The sequence below is a fragment of the Megascapheus bottae genome, unplaced genomic scaffold, assembly GCF_031878675.1.
Source record: "Megascapheus bottae isolate mThoBot1 unplaced genomic scaffold, mThoBot2.hap1 HAP1_SCAFFOLD_50, whole genome shotgun sequence".
Taxonomy (NCBI): Eukaryota; Metazoa; Chordata; class Mammalia; order Rodentia; family Geomyidae; genus Megascapheus; species Megascapheus bottae.
In genome coordinates, this window is record NW_028327837.1 from 1,210,661 (window position 1) to 1,227,014 (window position 16,354).

Genomic DNA, 16,354 nt, shown 5'->3' on the forward strand with positions numbered 1-16,354 from the left:
TTGGTATCCTGAAGGCCTCCGAGTGTACCTGGATGACTCAGGTCATCCAGATTTAAAGCGTTTACTACTATCTTTTTTATGGAGTTCGTTTCCTGTGTTTCTAATTTGTACTTTTTTTCCAGACCCATGATTCATAGGTTTCCTTTTGTTGTTTATTTGTCTGTCTGTTTGTTTGTTTGCACCAGTGTTAGGGCTTGAACTCAGGGCCTGGGTGCTGTCCTTGAGCTGTTTTGCTCTACCATTTGTGTCACACCTCCATTTCTACTTTTTGATGGTTAACTAGTGATAAGAGATTCATGGAGTTTCCTACCTGCTGTCTTTGAACCACCATCCTCAGACATCAAACACTTGAGCAGCTAGGATTATAGACATGAGCCACCACACCTGGCAAGTTTTACATGTTACGTTTATATTTTCTTATTTTTGTTGTTTCTTTGTCTGATTGATGTAATTGTGCTACTTTATCTTTGATCTCTAATACTCCATCCTCACTTTCTTTTAATTCTGTTCACAATATGTTTAATTGAATTAATTGGATGATTGAAATTTTCCTTTCTAAAATTTTGACTCTTCAAAATACCTGTTTCCTCCTTGAATTTTTATTTTTTTATCCTATGTTGGCTTCATTACTTCATTTTGTTCAGCTGTTGTCTTCTTAGCATTTATTTAGATTTCTGAGCAAGTTCTTTCAAATATCACCCATTTCACTGTCTTTAAAATCTCTTAGGGAAACAGTTGATTTTGGAGGAGATATATTTCTCTGGTTATCTTTATAGTTGTTTATGTATTTGTTTTTCTTTTTCTTTATTTTTTTTTAGAATAAAATACTTTAATGTCCCAGTTACACAAAGCCTCCGGCCAGCAGACACCGACCTCTGGACGTGGGGAAACTGAGGCCCCTCGAGTCCCATCCAGCCTGGTTGCAGAGGGCAGGAGGAAGCATGTGGCCGGGACAGTCAGTCACGGCCACGTGCGAGGTGTGGTGCCCGCGGTGGCTCGGGGCTGGGGTGCGCCACCTGGCGTGGGCCTGATGACCCCCGGCTCTACCTCTGGCGCCGTGGCCACCGTGGCGGGCCGCCGTGGAGTAGCCGCATCATCTCGTGGTCCTTGGGGTCCAGCACACGGGGCAGGAAGAGGGAGGACTTCTGCATGCGGCCGGCCCTTGCCATGCACAGCCTGTGGGCACTGGGGTGGCGCCGGGCCCCGGGCCCGCCGGGCACCAAGCGGTACAGGGGAGAGGCGTAGGTGTTGTAGCCCAGCTCGTGGATTCGTTCCACAAACTCACATTCGGCATTCTAGTGCTCCTAAGCGTAGGAGCACTACGCTCTTGTTCATGGCTAGGTACCATCCAGAGAAGAGCCCCTTGATGGCCACGACCCCCACCTCCACCGCTGTGATCTCCAGGATGCTGTAGGTGCTGTGCTCCAGGCTGCAGTCCACGCGGCCTCTCGGGTGCAGCTGCAGGTGGTACTGGGTGGCGCAGTAGAGCTTGAGGCGCCGGGGCGCCCCGCCGAGGTGCTCATACCCGCAGCCTCCGCGCCCGCCCGCATCGCGCCACACCCATGCCCCGGGGCCACCGAGGGCCAGCCGGGCTCCAGCAGGCTGAGCAGCAGGAGCCAGATCAGGCCCATCCTGGCATAGCGCCCCCCAAGCTGCAGCTGCCAGCCAGCGCGGTGCCCATAGAAGGCGTGGTGGGCGGCAGGCTGCGCGCCTGGAGGTGCCTGCTGGAGTAGGCACGGAGGGGATGGGGAGAGGGGAGGGGAGGGGGAGCGAGAGAGGAGGAGAGAGAGAGAGTGGGGGGGGAGGGAGAGACTGACTTTAATTTCTCGCCCAAGAGCCCTGAAGCGGTGAAATTTCCGCTGCTGCACAAAAGCGCACAAAGAAAGGAGGTTCGGTAACAAAAGGCCGCCGGTCCCCAGGCGGAGGCGCGGGAGGGGCAAGGCAGGCAGGTGGGGAGCCCAGCCGGGCCCGGGGCTCAGGCATGCACCTCCTGGGCACACTTGTCCTGGTGCAGGGCCATGGAGCCCGGGCTCCACTTGGCCGCGCGCCCTGCGCCCCCGCCCCCCCCCCCCCCCCCCCCCCGTCACCAGGGGCAGTAAATTCGGTGAGACTCTTATCTCCAATTAACAACTAGAAAATCAGAAATGGTGCTGAGGCTCAAGCGGTAGGGTGATAGCCTTGAGCTGAAAAAGAGCTCGGGGCAATGCCCAGGCCCAGACTTCAAGTCTAATGACACACCACAAAAGAAGGAAAGAAAGAAGGAAAGAAGGAAAGAAGGAAAGAAAGAAGAAAGAAAGAAAGAAAGAAAGAAAGAAAGAAAGAAAGAAAGAAAGAAAGAGAAAAGAAAAAGAAAATCTCTAAGTGGTGTTGTGGTTCAAGTGGTAGAGCTCTAGCCTTAAGAAAACCCAAGGACAGTACACAGGCCCTGAGTTCAAGCTCCAGCCTCCTGAGTAGCTAGGATTGGAGCAGCAGCCACCAGCACCTGGCTATATATGTGTTTTTAAAAACTAGAAACTCGGCTGGGTGTTTGGCTTAGTGGTAGAGTGCTTGCCTAACATGCATGAAGACCCGGATTCGATTCCTCTTGTACCACATACAGAAGAAAAAGCCAGAAGTGGTGCTGTGGCTCAAGTGGTTGAATGCTAGACTTGAGGAAAAAGCCCAAGGGCAGTGCTCAAGCCCTGAGTTCAAGACCTAGGATTGGCAAAAAAAACCCAAAACAACTAGGAAATCTTAGCTGCTACCACACAGTTAAAATAATAAACCCATTTCCTGCTAAAAAGAAAAATCAAATGTTAAAGATATATAGTTTCTGGACTTCCAATTCCCTGTAAGCCAATCATTATTGATCTGCATTCTCCTCTGCTCTTTATAATGCCATGGACCTACTGTTATAGCCGAACAAGAGGGAAGAGAGAAACAGTATGAAACTTAAGGGCATGTCATCGTCAGAATTACTAATGCACAGTTGTTAATCACTGGGGACCCTTTTAACATCACAGGTAACCTTCTATACAGTTCCATTTATCACTCGGGTTCTAATGTATTTGCCAAACACATGAATATTTAAACATCTAAAACTATGGCATCAACAGAAAATGTGACAGATTTACAGTCAGCGTTTTTCCTTTGGGTTTCTCATCACTGTGTACCTGGGTTACACAATACAAAGAAAATCTCACTTCACCTGGAGAGTCAGCTGTCACAAAATAATTGAGACAATCCACTGAAAAGAAGAAAAGGTTTACATTGCCTCATCCAAACATATCTCTTGGCTATATTATTTTGAGCAATGTATATCAACAGGAACATGTGATAGAAGAGGAGGCCTGTGTAACTCAGTGGCTGGAGGGTGGGGAGAGAGAGGGGGGGGAGAGAGAGAGGGAGAGAGTTCTGTGCTCATAGCAGGTACTCTCCCACTTAAGTTATGACTCCAGTCCAGCATTTTGCTGATGAATTGGAGATGGACCCTCAAACTTTCCTGTCTAAATTGACATTCAGGTTCCATTCACACCATCATCAGTGGCTAGGGTTATGAGTGATTCCTTTTAATAGGAGAGCAATATCATACCTCGGTGGGATTGGGGTTTGGGAAACTACAGAAATTAGTGCTCAAGCAGATGACCCGACAACCATTCAGTGCAATGATGAAGAACAGCACAGGACACCTCTAGGCCAGCTTGCCACACCGTCAATCTCAGCCACAGTAACCCAACCTAAGAGATGAACTGGCCTTTCTCACATGGTCAAGTGAGCTCACAGGAAGGCAGAGAAAGCACAAAGTGGAATGGGAGGTGAGGAGGGCTGGTGAAAGTACATACCACTGTCAGGCCCTCACACTGGTATCAACAATCGCTGGAGGCTTACACGGGAAATCCTAGCTACTGAGGAGGCTGATACCTCAGGATCATGGCTCAAGACAGCCCAGGCAGGAAAGTCTAAATGTAACCACCAACAAGTCGGAAGTAGAGACACACTCAAGTGAGAAGGGCCAACTCTGAGATAAGTAAGAGCCAGTAGCTGTGAGTTCAAGCCCAAGTACTGACAGCAAAAGAGTAAGGGAGGAGTCAGAGAGTAAGAGTGAGAAAAAGAGGGGAGGGAGAGAAGAGAGAGGGAGGGAGGAAAGTAGGGCAGAAGGAAGGAAGGAAGGAAGGAAGGAAGGAAGGAAGGAAGGAAGGAAGGAAGGAAGGGAGGAAGGGAGGGAGGAAGGAAGGAAGGGAGGGGGGAATGGAGAGAGCGACAGGAACTATTTTGTAAGTTTTAAAAAGTGGAAAAAATGAATATTTAAAAGCCAAAACTGGAGGGCAGGGAATTCATTCCATTTCCTCTTATGAGGAGAAGTTTGGGATTCGGAACGGTTCCTGAGAAATCAACAACATGTCTCTTCCAACAACGTAATGTTGGAGCTTCCCAAATGAGAGAGGTATGGTGCACCTGTTCAAATTTCCTACCTAATTAGTGAAACACGTCACAGACAGTATAAATTCAGTATTGTTGAGAACTGGACACTCATGTTTACTGTGGCACTATTATAACAGTAAAGATTTATGTGGCCACTCAAGTTTCTGTCAACAGATGAACGGAGGGAGGAAAAAATACACACACACACACACACACACACACACACACACACACACACACACAATGGAGTATTGTTCAGTCATCTATGAGAATAAAAGTGTGTTAGTTCCAAGAAAATGAGAGGAAGTGGACATCAGAAAAGCCAAGGAAAATATGTCAGACTTGTGACCACCACATGTTTTCTCTTACATTTGGAGTCTAGACCCATATGTACAAGTAATCAAACATCTAAATAAAAAAGGCCTAAGCAGAGGGAAGGATAGGAAGGTGTATAGGAACCAGGATGAGAATGTGAATAAGAACACAGTTCTCTTGTGCACGGGTGGAAATATCATAATAAAATCCATTATTTGGTGAGTTAGAATTGTGGCCTAGTGGTGGAGTGCTTGCCTAGCATGCACGAAGACCCAGGAGTAGAGCTAGAGAGTGGTAGAGCTCTAGCCTGGGTGCCTCCTTGGACACATTTTGCTCAAGGCTAGTGATCTGCCACTTGAGCCACAGGGGCACTTCACACATGGACATCTCTCTCCCTACTCTATCACTGAGCCAAGACATATAGAGTTCCCATTCTCTCTTGGATGCTGCCTAATTTACATTCCTTTTTTTTTTGCCAGTCCTGGGCTTGAACTCAGGGTCTGGGCACTCTCCTTGGGCTTTCTCAAGGCCTACCCTTGAGCCACAATACCACTTCCAGCTTTTTCTGTGTATGTGGTGCTAAGGAATAGAACACATGAGTTTGTGCATGGGAGGCAAGCACTCTACCATTAGGCCATGCTCCAAGTCCCTTACATTCAGTTTTATTGAGCAATTCAAATGCATGCCCCTCTTGAAGTTGAATGTCAGCCATGGGCTTTGGGCAGCCTCCACAGCCCCTCCCCCTTTTTCCTTTGTAGCAGGAAGGATCCTTTGCCTTCTGACACATCCCATTTCATCTATTTCCTCATTTTATTGAAATCTGTTCTTCCGTATGCTAATCACACTCCTGTTTATCTACGGGTTTTCCAATGCATGAATTTTTTCACATTCAAAAGTCCGAATGTAAGCAAGCTGCTAGGAAATTTTCACTCAGAATCCAACGGTTGGTCTTGAAAATGAACAAGTATGGAATTTATCTCTAAGAGGCAGTCAGTGGTTGATGAGGCCCACAGCTGGACATAGACAAGGTGAAAGGCAGGTGTTAGATTTCATCCTCCTCCTACTCAGAGTAGTGAGTAACTAAAAATTTATGGGAGGGCTGGGAATTGGCCTAGTGGTAGAGTGCTTGCCTAGCATGAAGGAAGACCGGTGTTTGATTCCTCAGTACCACACACATAGAAAAAAGCTGGAAGAGGTGCTGAGGCTCAAGTGGTAGAGCTCTAGCCTTGAGAAAAGTCCAAGGTCAGGGCTCAAGTCCTAACCTCCAGGACTGCCAAAAAAATAGAAAAAAAATTACGGGAGCTTTAAATTATGGATAACTCAGTATGAGAGCATTCACCTTGCATCTAAAGGCTTCACAATTGATCCTCAGCACCACACAAAAAGAAATAATTAAAGAAATAAAATTTATGAATTTTCTGGAGTTTTTATTACTATTTTTAGACTATAGTTGACTTTGAACAACTCAAAAAGATAGCCCACAAATACAGTAAGAATTACGATATTTTCTCTCCCCCACCTCCTCCCTCTCTATCTCTCACTTGCTGGCTCAGTTGAGTGTATGTGCATGTATTTTACACTCTGGCTGTGTTGTCCAGACTGTTTGAAACACCTAGGCTCAACTGATATTCCCATTGCAGGTTTCCAAGGTTTTGGGGAAAATTAAAATGTACCACCATACCCTGCTCAGAACTAGACTATTAAAAATCACTCTCTCTTGTATAACTACAGGGGAATTTTATGAGACTAGGCAAATTCATTGTCACAACTTAAAACCCGATCTGTAATACTACCAATTTTTTTTTCTTCTAAAGTGTTGCTCTTCTTTGTAAGAAAAGTCTGGCTAAACTCTCTCTCTCTCTCTCTCTCTCTCTCTCTCTCTCTCTCTCTCTCTCTCTCTCTCTCTCTCTCTCTCTCTCTCTCTGAATCTTAAGTTTGAAGGAGAAGCAAATCTATCATCATATTGAAATTAATATAAGATGAAGCAAATTCAATGTGTAAGATCATTAACACTTATATACAATTATTAAAAAAATAGTAAGCCAGGCCCATTCCCTCATGGCTGTAATCCTAGCTATTCAGGAGGCTGAAATCTGGGGCTGAGGTTCAAAGCCAGCAAGCACTGAAATTCCTCACACTCTCATCTCCAATTAACCACTAGAAAACACAAAGTGTCCCTGTGACTTAAGCGGTAGGGCAGTAGCCTTGTGCAGAAGAGCTCAGGGACAACACTCAGGTCCAAAGTTCAAGCCCCATGACCAACGAAACAAAATAAAAAACTGTTTTCACTCTGTCCACAGTATTCACTCTTGATCTACAAGTGGATCAACAAGGCAGAGCCTAGTGGTTGGCAATGGAGTCTCTCCAGCAGGGCAGGGTGCCCTGTAGCTGTAGGGTTCTTGTCAAGGCCAGCAGTTCTTCCAATTAGGAAAGCTGAAGACTTGAGCATGAGACATCTGTGGCAGATAGCAGCCACTCAAGCCATATTGCCAGATCTTGAGCCTAGAGATTGGTAAGTCCCTCTGCGAAGGAGATGCTGGTGCATGAGGACAGAAAATATGGTAGAATTGTGGCAGGATCTGATTGGGGGGGGCATGCAGTTGAGTGAAGTACATTCTCCTCCACATCCTGTGTCTCATGACTGCTCATGCTCCCTCCCCATGGCTGTGCTTTCACAGACCACACCAGCCCAGGCAGAGACTCCTCGATCAATGGATTGCTCTGAGTGTGTCTTGCACAACAACTACTGAAAACCTGCAGACTTCCACACAATAAACAGATGTTACAGGCAGGCCTTACCTTAGTTTCTGTGTGGCTGGGCCTGGAAGAGTTCAGATATGTAGGTCTGTGCTCCTGGGAAGATGATGAAGGAAAACTTGCCACATAATGGGACCAATCATCTCCAGGAGATGAGCTTCATCAGATAAAATGAAAGGCAGAACTTGTGGCTGACCCCTCAGTTCACTCACCATGGGCCTAACTTTCTTTTCCTACTACCTGATGGGGCCTCTGAGTAGCCCCACTTTCAATTGGTAGATTCTGGATACAAAGGGAGAAAGGATTCTAAGAAAAGTGGCTTTTGCCTTTGATGTATACATAGAAGGTTGCCAAATTAAAAAAAAATAAAAATCTAGTGCGTTTTATACAGAATGAGAAAAGAGAAGTTCAAATGAAAGCTCTGACTCATTCAAACCCAAAATCACCCTGAGTCCTTCCCTCCCCAGTGTCCAGAATTAATGGCAAAAGTTGGTAAGTAAATTGTGCATGTTGCTGATAGCAAGATGACATCATTCTTGACAGATCCAGACAAAGTTGGAGCAGGGAAAGAATGAAGGGGAGCTGCGGAAGGGTGTGTGCCTATCTGAGAAAGTTCTGTCTTCTACCTTTGCTGGACCCACATGCTGATTTGCAAGTCTGCACACCTCACAGTTAGGCACAGATTTCTCTATCCAAGTATATTTTTAATAACCTTTAAGACCACTACCATCCAGACTAGCTGCCCTGAGTGAGCACAGTACATGCTCAGGAATGGTGTCACCACCAATGAGCTGGCACCAGGTCCCGCCTCAAGTCTCCAGGACCCATGAACTTTCATGTTCAAGCAGAAAATGCAAATATCTCCCTATTGGATAGTACAGGTGCACCTGGGAAACAGACTGCAGTGTGCAGCTGGAATGAGGATCTTTTTGACTTGTTCCCTAATTTAAAAAAAAAAAAGAATCTTCATCATTGGAATTTTTCTCTGTTTGACCTTCTCAGCTCTTTTCAGAAATCTGTATAAAAATTTGTAGAGTGTCCCAGACATTGTACAGGAGAAGGGTGGAGGAGGGAGAAATAGGAGCCCTGAAGTGGGAGGAAGATTGGCGTGTCAGAGGGATCTTGAGTGCCGAGAACAAGGAGGTGGCTATAATCACCAGATGACCAGCAGATCTGCAGAAGTAACTTTTCTGCCCTTAAGAAACATAAAACTGTAGTAAGTGCTATGGATGTCACATAGATTCCCATTTCTGTTTGTGCAAGTACTGTAGCTGGAATTCAGAGCCTCATGATCTCTCTTGGCTGTTTTGCTTGAGTGTTCAACCACTTGAACCACACATCTACTCCTGATTTTGATGGTTAGAGATAAGGGGTTTGTAGACTTTCCTGCCTGGGCTAGTTTTGAACCACGATCCTCAGATCGCAGCTCCTGAGTAGCTGGGATTACAGCTCTGAGTCACCAGTGCTCAGTAGATTCGAAACCCACATCATTCACCACATCAAACACCAGGACTACCAGACAAAGGAAGAACGTCAACATCAGATAAGCCCTGAAGAATGGCTTAGAGAAGTAATTCGCTAAGTGCTATGGCTAGGGGCTTTGAAATCGTTGTTTCTTTGATTCCAGAGACAGTCTGGAACATGGAGAAAGAATTCAATTATTTGCCTTTCGATGTAGTTAGAGCCCTGCTACTTTCTTGTCCTCTGCTACCACCACGTGGCAATTTTTCTTCACTGTCTCCTATCCAAACCAAACAAAAACTAACAACCAACCCAAATTCCAAATCTGACCAAATCAGCAGATATAGCTCTCCATAAGTGTCCAACTGTGCTCATTAAACCTACTGTGAGCTTTGAGAGCTTGTGAAATTAATCATGGTTCTCAATGATGTTTTTTTCAGAGGAGTGTGTGTCCAGACATCAGAATTCTTTTTTTTTTTTTGGCCAGTTATGGGGCTTGAACTGAGGGCCTGAGCACTGTCCTTGGACTTTTCTCAAGGCTAGAGCTCTACCCTTGAGCCACAATACCACTTCTAGCTTATTTCTCTGTATGTGGTGCTGAGGAAACAAACCCGAGTGTTCGTGCATGCTAGGCAAAGCACTCTACCACTAGGCCAAACTCCTGGCTCTCTTTTTTTCACTTTTCTAACGATGGTGTCACTGTGCATGAGAGATAGAAAGCCCAGGTAGGGGAAGGCCAGGAGGATGCCCATGAGCAAATTGATTATTTAGTGCCTTGGAGCCCAATGAGGTCGGGGTTTTTAGCACTCTTTGCCTCCTGACCAGCAGGAAGGGCAGAGAGAACACGCCCCGACCAAGACCAGACCAAGAAAGGATAGGGCCAGCTGGCCGCCTTCACCCAGCCCTCCCTCTCCAGAGGGAAGACACAGAAGTGCCAGGGAAAATGTCAAGGCAGACTCATTTAATGGGAAAAAACCAGGAGCTAAAGTAAGATGCAGGAATCTATTAACATAGAAGTAGGCAGGACAGGGGGAGGTAGGTGAGGTCAGAGAGGGCGGCAGGGCCAATCCATGGGTTCCAGGTAGCCTTATTTTACATCACAAACCATGGCCAAATCTCCCAACCAGGAGACAGGCAGGTTGGATCTCCAAAACCAGGAAGTGAGCACTGGGCCACGAGGTAGGCCTTTTACCCTTGATGTGACTGGCCCCACACAATGATGTACCTACAGTGCTTACCATAGCTCCTGGCAGATGGAATATGGACTATAAGCTGGAGCCAATAGCAGCAGGATGCCCTTGTGTAGGATTTACTGTATGTGATAGCAAGCATGCTTCCTCTTCTTCTTTGACTCGGGCACATTCTGAGGATATATGTTCACATTTGTTTTCACATTAATTGCACACATTCTTGCCAAATTACATCATAACACCGAATGTGGTAGCCTACCAACGTGGCCTGCACTCCTAATTAATTTGTCTAGAGGAAATCAGCAATTCTGGTTTTTTAATCTCTTTCATATTAGAACTAATGATTCACGTCATTGAGACCTGGCTTTACAATCAAGCACCAGAGTCACTGGCCTGACAGTGAGTGATCATTACACAACCATGCTGGGTAGTGGGGTGAGGACTTCCTAGGGTATGGGGTGGAGGACATCTTTGGCCTGGTTATTAAATGCTATTCAATTTCTGTTTTACAATATTAAGAACATGTTTTAAAATTATGAATGGACCCTTTTTATGCGACTCGCATGCACTGCACAGATGGATGCATACCTGTGTTACTGGAATAGTTAAAAGGGCTCAAAAATTCTAAGAGGTCACTCCTGTTCTCTGGGCAGACACATAGAGGAAGCCAAGCAGCCCTTGGTGGGAAGCTTGCTGGGCGGGAAGAAGAGGAGGTAGAACAGGAAGAAGAAGAGCTCTGGGTGGGAAGTCTCTGTGGGATGCACAGGAAATAGGGAACCTATCAGGAAATGAGAGGAGAAAGGGAATGGAAAAGGAGGATAGAACAGGCTGGAGGCCAAGAGCAGAGCAAGGACACCGCCCAGGCTCTCGGTTGAACACACCATTGGGGCCACCACATGCATTAGCTATCATTTCTAGAAGCCTTCAATGAACTAATGTTTGGTTGTCTCAGGTCCACAGCCTCTCGTCGAGAATATTGACATCATGAGCTGGGTGCGGTGGCTCATGCCTGTAATCCTAGCTACACAGGAAGGCTGAGATCTGAGGATCAAGGCTCAAAGCCAGCCCGGGCACAAAAGGACCTGAGACACTTTATCTCCAATTAACCTCTAGAAAATGGGAAGTGGGGTTTGTCTCAAGGGTAGGGCAGTAGCCTTGAGCTGAAAAGCTCAGGGACATTGCCCAGACCCTGGGGTAGGGTGGTATTCTTGAACTGAAGAGTTCAGAGAAAGCCCAGCCGAGTTCAAGCCTCATGACACCCACCAAAAAGAGAGAAAGAGAGAGTACTGATATCACAGTTGTGGTCATTCTCCAGGCGCTGACCAAACGTGAGGTTTTCCACTTCCAAGCCAGGTCTGCCTCTGAGAAGAAATGATTCTCCATACTTTCCTTGTACAGTCTTCTTTTCCTATTTTTATAATATTTTATATAACTCATAAAACAGTGCTTGTGTAAAATTTTATACATGGTTGCTAGAGAGCATATAATCCTCCTCCCCCCAGCAAAAAATGGTCCTGGGTTTTTATTATATGTGGTTTGCTAAGGATGTACTCCAATGGAGAAATGCAGACAGCATGTGCTAGTATCTTTGGTAAAGCTATTCTCATTATTTTGTCTGTGGCCTGCTTATTAAGATCTGTTCAGTTTCTGTTTTACAATAGTAAGAAAGTGTTTTAAAATTATGAATGAACCTTTTGCATGCCACTCACATGAACTGCTAGCCACTTTGTGCAGAGTCTGCTCTTCTGAGGATGTCAGGAACACAGGAAGGCCAGTTCTACAAGGGCCTGGGGCTTCCAAACCACAGTGGCAGCTCCAAGGGCCTGGCCCCCTTCACAGCCTGTCCCTCTCCACACAGGCAACTAGAAGGCCGGATGACCTCTGACAGGAAGTGAAACACGGACGGGGTGGGACTGCAGATTGAGGCTATCTCTACAAGATCCAAGTGGCCAAGCTGTAAAGTGGAAAGGCCAGTGGCCAATCAAACCACCTCTAAGAAGATCCCATTGGTTGGCAATTGCGGCTGACCGCCGTCTCTTCACTCCAGACATAGAAGGAAAGCTAGAGCTGCGCTGACACTGAAACCCTGGGGCCCGCTGCACAAGGCTCATTCCCCGTAAAGGTCTGTCATCGTGTAGACACAGTCACATGAACTGAAGCAGGATTTGAACAGCCTGTACGTTCATGTCTCTCTTCATACATTCCTTAGCAAGGTACTAAGAGGAAACTATGACCACAACTACCTACGGTGATGATTTTACTTATCAGAATGTGTCTGTGCTAATTCTTTAAAGGTCCCCAGGATACAGACCAAAAAAAGAAAAAAAAAACGACAATAATAATAACCCAAACCACAAATAACTAAAGACTAAAGAATCGACTTTAAGGTAGGGACAGGAGACGGGAAAATGGAGAACAAATGGGTGACCAAGAAACATTGTACTCATAATCTGACTTACAGAATTGCAAGCCTTCTGTTTGACTACTCAATAAACATAAATACTGAAGAACCTAGATAAAGTGACAACAGATTCTTTCAGAATTCATTCACTTCTACACAAAAAACATTTCATATTATTAGTGCTTCATGTAAAATAAAAATAAAAAAACACATGCCCACTGGAGCCATTTCCGTGGATGGAAAAGTGAAGATGACTACAGAGACACAACACAGCCCAGGGGCCAGGAAGTGGCTCCCAGAATGCATCTGCCTCTGAAAGGAACTGTAGGAAACTTTTAGGGGAGCATGGAGTGATACTATGGAAAATCCAAACTAGCTTCCACATGTTTAACAAATTCTAGGAAACAAAAAAGACATTTAGCTCCTAGAATGTGATGTCTCTAAAGTGAGTAGAGAGGATTTAGAATTTAATACTAAATGATTGTGCTTCTGAAGCTATAAGCTCACAGTCCATCCTCTAGAAAATAGGTTAGTTTTCACCCTGTGAAGTCTTTGGATAACTATCTGGAGGTCTCAAGGTCATCCTAGTCATTCATGAGCACGAGAGGTCCTCTTCTACTGTCCTTTCCTCTCTTCCTGTTTCCAGTCCAGGTTGGCATGATAACTAATGCCCAGCATGCTCTCTCTCCCTCCTTCTCCTGACTGAGGTCAGCCATCCTCTCTCTCTTGATGACACTGATCTGCCATCCACTTGAGTCTCTCTTCACCTGGACATAGTTATGAGGACCTGACCAGCAGGCTTTGCTTCTGTTCTCTCCACTGATCAAGTTCATCTGTCTCTTCTCTTTCTTCTCTCTCTGTGCTCTTCACCCAGGAAGCTGCATGCCCTTTTCTGTTGAAGCAAAAGCCCCACCATCTCTTCCGCCCACCGATATCAAGATCTCTGTGATATCCCCAGCATTTTCTAGTTGCTGTGTCACATGAAGATGGTGGAGCATCCTCTACCAGTGTGTTGATGGAGCAGCACTGGGGTTTGAACTTAAGACTTTGTGCTTGCCAGGCAGATGCTCCACTGCTTGAAGTTCACTCCAGTCATCACTGTCACAGATCAGTAGGACAGATTTGTGGCAGTCTGGATGGGAGGAGAGGCTGGGCTCAACTCTAGATATAACAAGGCCTCTGCTAGAACTCATCCTTACCCACAAGTGGTAAGAATTGATTGGCCCATTGATCTTTCTAGGCCATGCCAATCCCATCACCATTTCACAGAGCAGCACCCCAGACAATGGAGACCACTGAAGATTGGAATCCAGGAGTGTGGGCCCTGGTGTGTGTCCTAGTTCTTCAGTGAATATGTGGACACATGCCAAAACGTACAATGCTTACGAATTAGCCTGGGGAGATGTTTCAGAAGGAACTGTTAGGTTTGAATATTCACACTCGATTAAAATTCTTGTGGTTCCATACTCTGGTCGTTATGATTTTCTTCTTTCACCTCTACTATGAGAGTAACCTTCTATGTGTTATGATCTAGAAAAGTTGGGAGGATTCTCAGTGGACTCTGCATGCACAGGGAAGGCTGGCCCCTTCTGCACTCTAATGAAGGAAGGGCCTGTCCTCCTTCCACTAAGCAAGCATTCAGTTTAGTTTCACTACACTGGGGTTTGCTAACATCACTCTCATGTGTGGGACTGGAGGTTGAGGTGATCTCACAGAACTTGGTGAAGGATTGAGTCCTGCTTAATTCCTCAGGGTCAAGCAAAGCACTAGGTGCATGCTCAGGTGCTTGTCTGCAGGCTGGTGATTCTGACCTAGTTCCCCAGGGGATAATTGCCCCCACACTACAGGTGGAATATTCCACTGAGGGCCTGGACAAGCACATCGCCCTGGGCCTCCAACAGACCATTGCCGTGTTTAGTTTTAGCTTCCTTGTGAAGCCCTATATATAGCCCAAACATGTCTCCAGCACAACCTCCAATCCCTCAGGAAGGACTGTTCCTCAACCAACAGTCTTGACCTGTTGTTCATCAAGTCCAGCTCTTCTTCTTCCATTCTCCTCCATTGTGTTAACACAGGAAGCACATTCTCAAATTTGAATAACTTCCCAAAGAACATTTGCAGTACAGAGAAGCAGATTGGGAAGCATCAATTTACACACTATTCAGGGATATTTGTGTATTCCATGTGGCTTTCCTTTCACTATATTGTCAAGAATTGTGCTTTGGAGAATCTCAAGCGCATGTGTCTAAATAGAATAACACACTGAAGGACAGATGTGGACTCCCTGTCATTGATCTGTGTGTAACAATCACTGGACACAAGACAAGAGCAGACATTATGCAAGACGCAGCTATTGAGGGAATGAAGGACACTAGACAAACATAAGTTGATGCCACCCACTCTAGTGAATGCCCTCCATTATAGTCCTGAGCACCAGGGCTGGACACACATGTGAACTTATTGACAGCTACAATGCCAACCGAGTCTTTCAGAGCTGGGAGCATTTTGGTGTACTCTTTAGGACCTTGTAAGGAGAAGGGCATAATACCAGGTAAAAGGGATCATTTGATGTTTTGCTTCCCTATTTCTATTGAAATATTGTTTTTTCTTGACCTATTTCTCTAACCTGGAAATTTAGTACTGTGTTGTATGAAAGGAAGCAGCATGGATATGTATCTCATTCATGACTTCTAAGGTCAGAATTCCCAATTTCCTCATTTAGGATTATATCAGTCATAGGCTTGACATACCTAGCTTTGGTTGTCTTTAGGTATACATCATCTATCGCTAATTTCTGCGCATCATTCGTTTATCATACAGTTTTGTTGAATTCCTTCCTAAGCTTTTGCTGCATTCTGAAAATCATCACTAGATGATAGTTGTTGAATCTGTTTGTCGGCTGTATTATATTTATTAAATTGAATATGTTGACCGATCCTGGAATCTGTCGTAGGAATCCAACTAGATTGTGGTATGTAGTCTATTGAATGTACTGTTGGATTCTGTTTGTACATATTTTATTGAGAACATTTTTTCTATATTCAGCAAGGAAATTGGACATGATTCCTTTTTCTGTTCCAATCTTCTGAAACTTATACATCAGGGAAAGATTGACTTCTAGAGTGAGCTTGATTCTGCTCTTCCATTTTTTGGAATACTTTGAAAAGCATTCATATTAGCTCTTCTTTAATGTTCTGGTTGATTTAGGTGTTGAATTTTTCTAAACCTGTGCTTTGATTGCTTGAATGAGTATCACTATTACAATTTCATTGTTCTCTCTGCTTAAATGGTTTCTCTGCCGTTAATTTAGCCTTGGAAGTTCAATGGAAATCTAGAAATGTATCACATTTGTCTTTATTTTTCAGTGTCTTAGAACATAGCATTCAATGTACACTGGTATTCATTTTCTCCATTTTTACATGTATTTTAACTAGAGTCTTTTTCCTCCTTGTTTTGGTGGGTGTTTGACAAGATTTGTCTATCTTACTTATTCTGCAAGGAACCAAGTTTTAGTTTCATTGATTTTTTATATTATTTTAGTCATTCATTAATGTCTGCCCTAATCTTCATCATCAATTTCTGCCTATTCTCCTATCCTATGTTATTTCATTGAAATCCCTCTTTATATATGAAGGTCCTCATCACTAGAAACATTTCTCTTCCCACCGCCTTTGCTGTATCCCAGAGGTCCTTGTAAGTGATGCTTTCATTTTCATCGGATTCTTGAAATTTCGTGATTGCCACACTATTTCTTCTTCATATTTAAGGATACATGCTGAATTTCTATGAACTTGAGTAGTTTCTGTACTTTTCTTTCGTTGACATCAAG

At 44.9% G+C, this 16,354-nt stretch overlaps 1 pseudogene; it reads right to left on the reverse strand.

The window, feature by feature from the left end:
• Positions 1-1,043: 1,043 nt before the first annotated feature.
• LOC150039047 (fibroblast growth factor 3 pseudogene) lies at positions 1,044-1,631 on the reverse strand (annotated as a pseudogene).
• Positions 1,632-16,354: the final 14,723 nt, after the last annotated feature.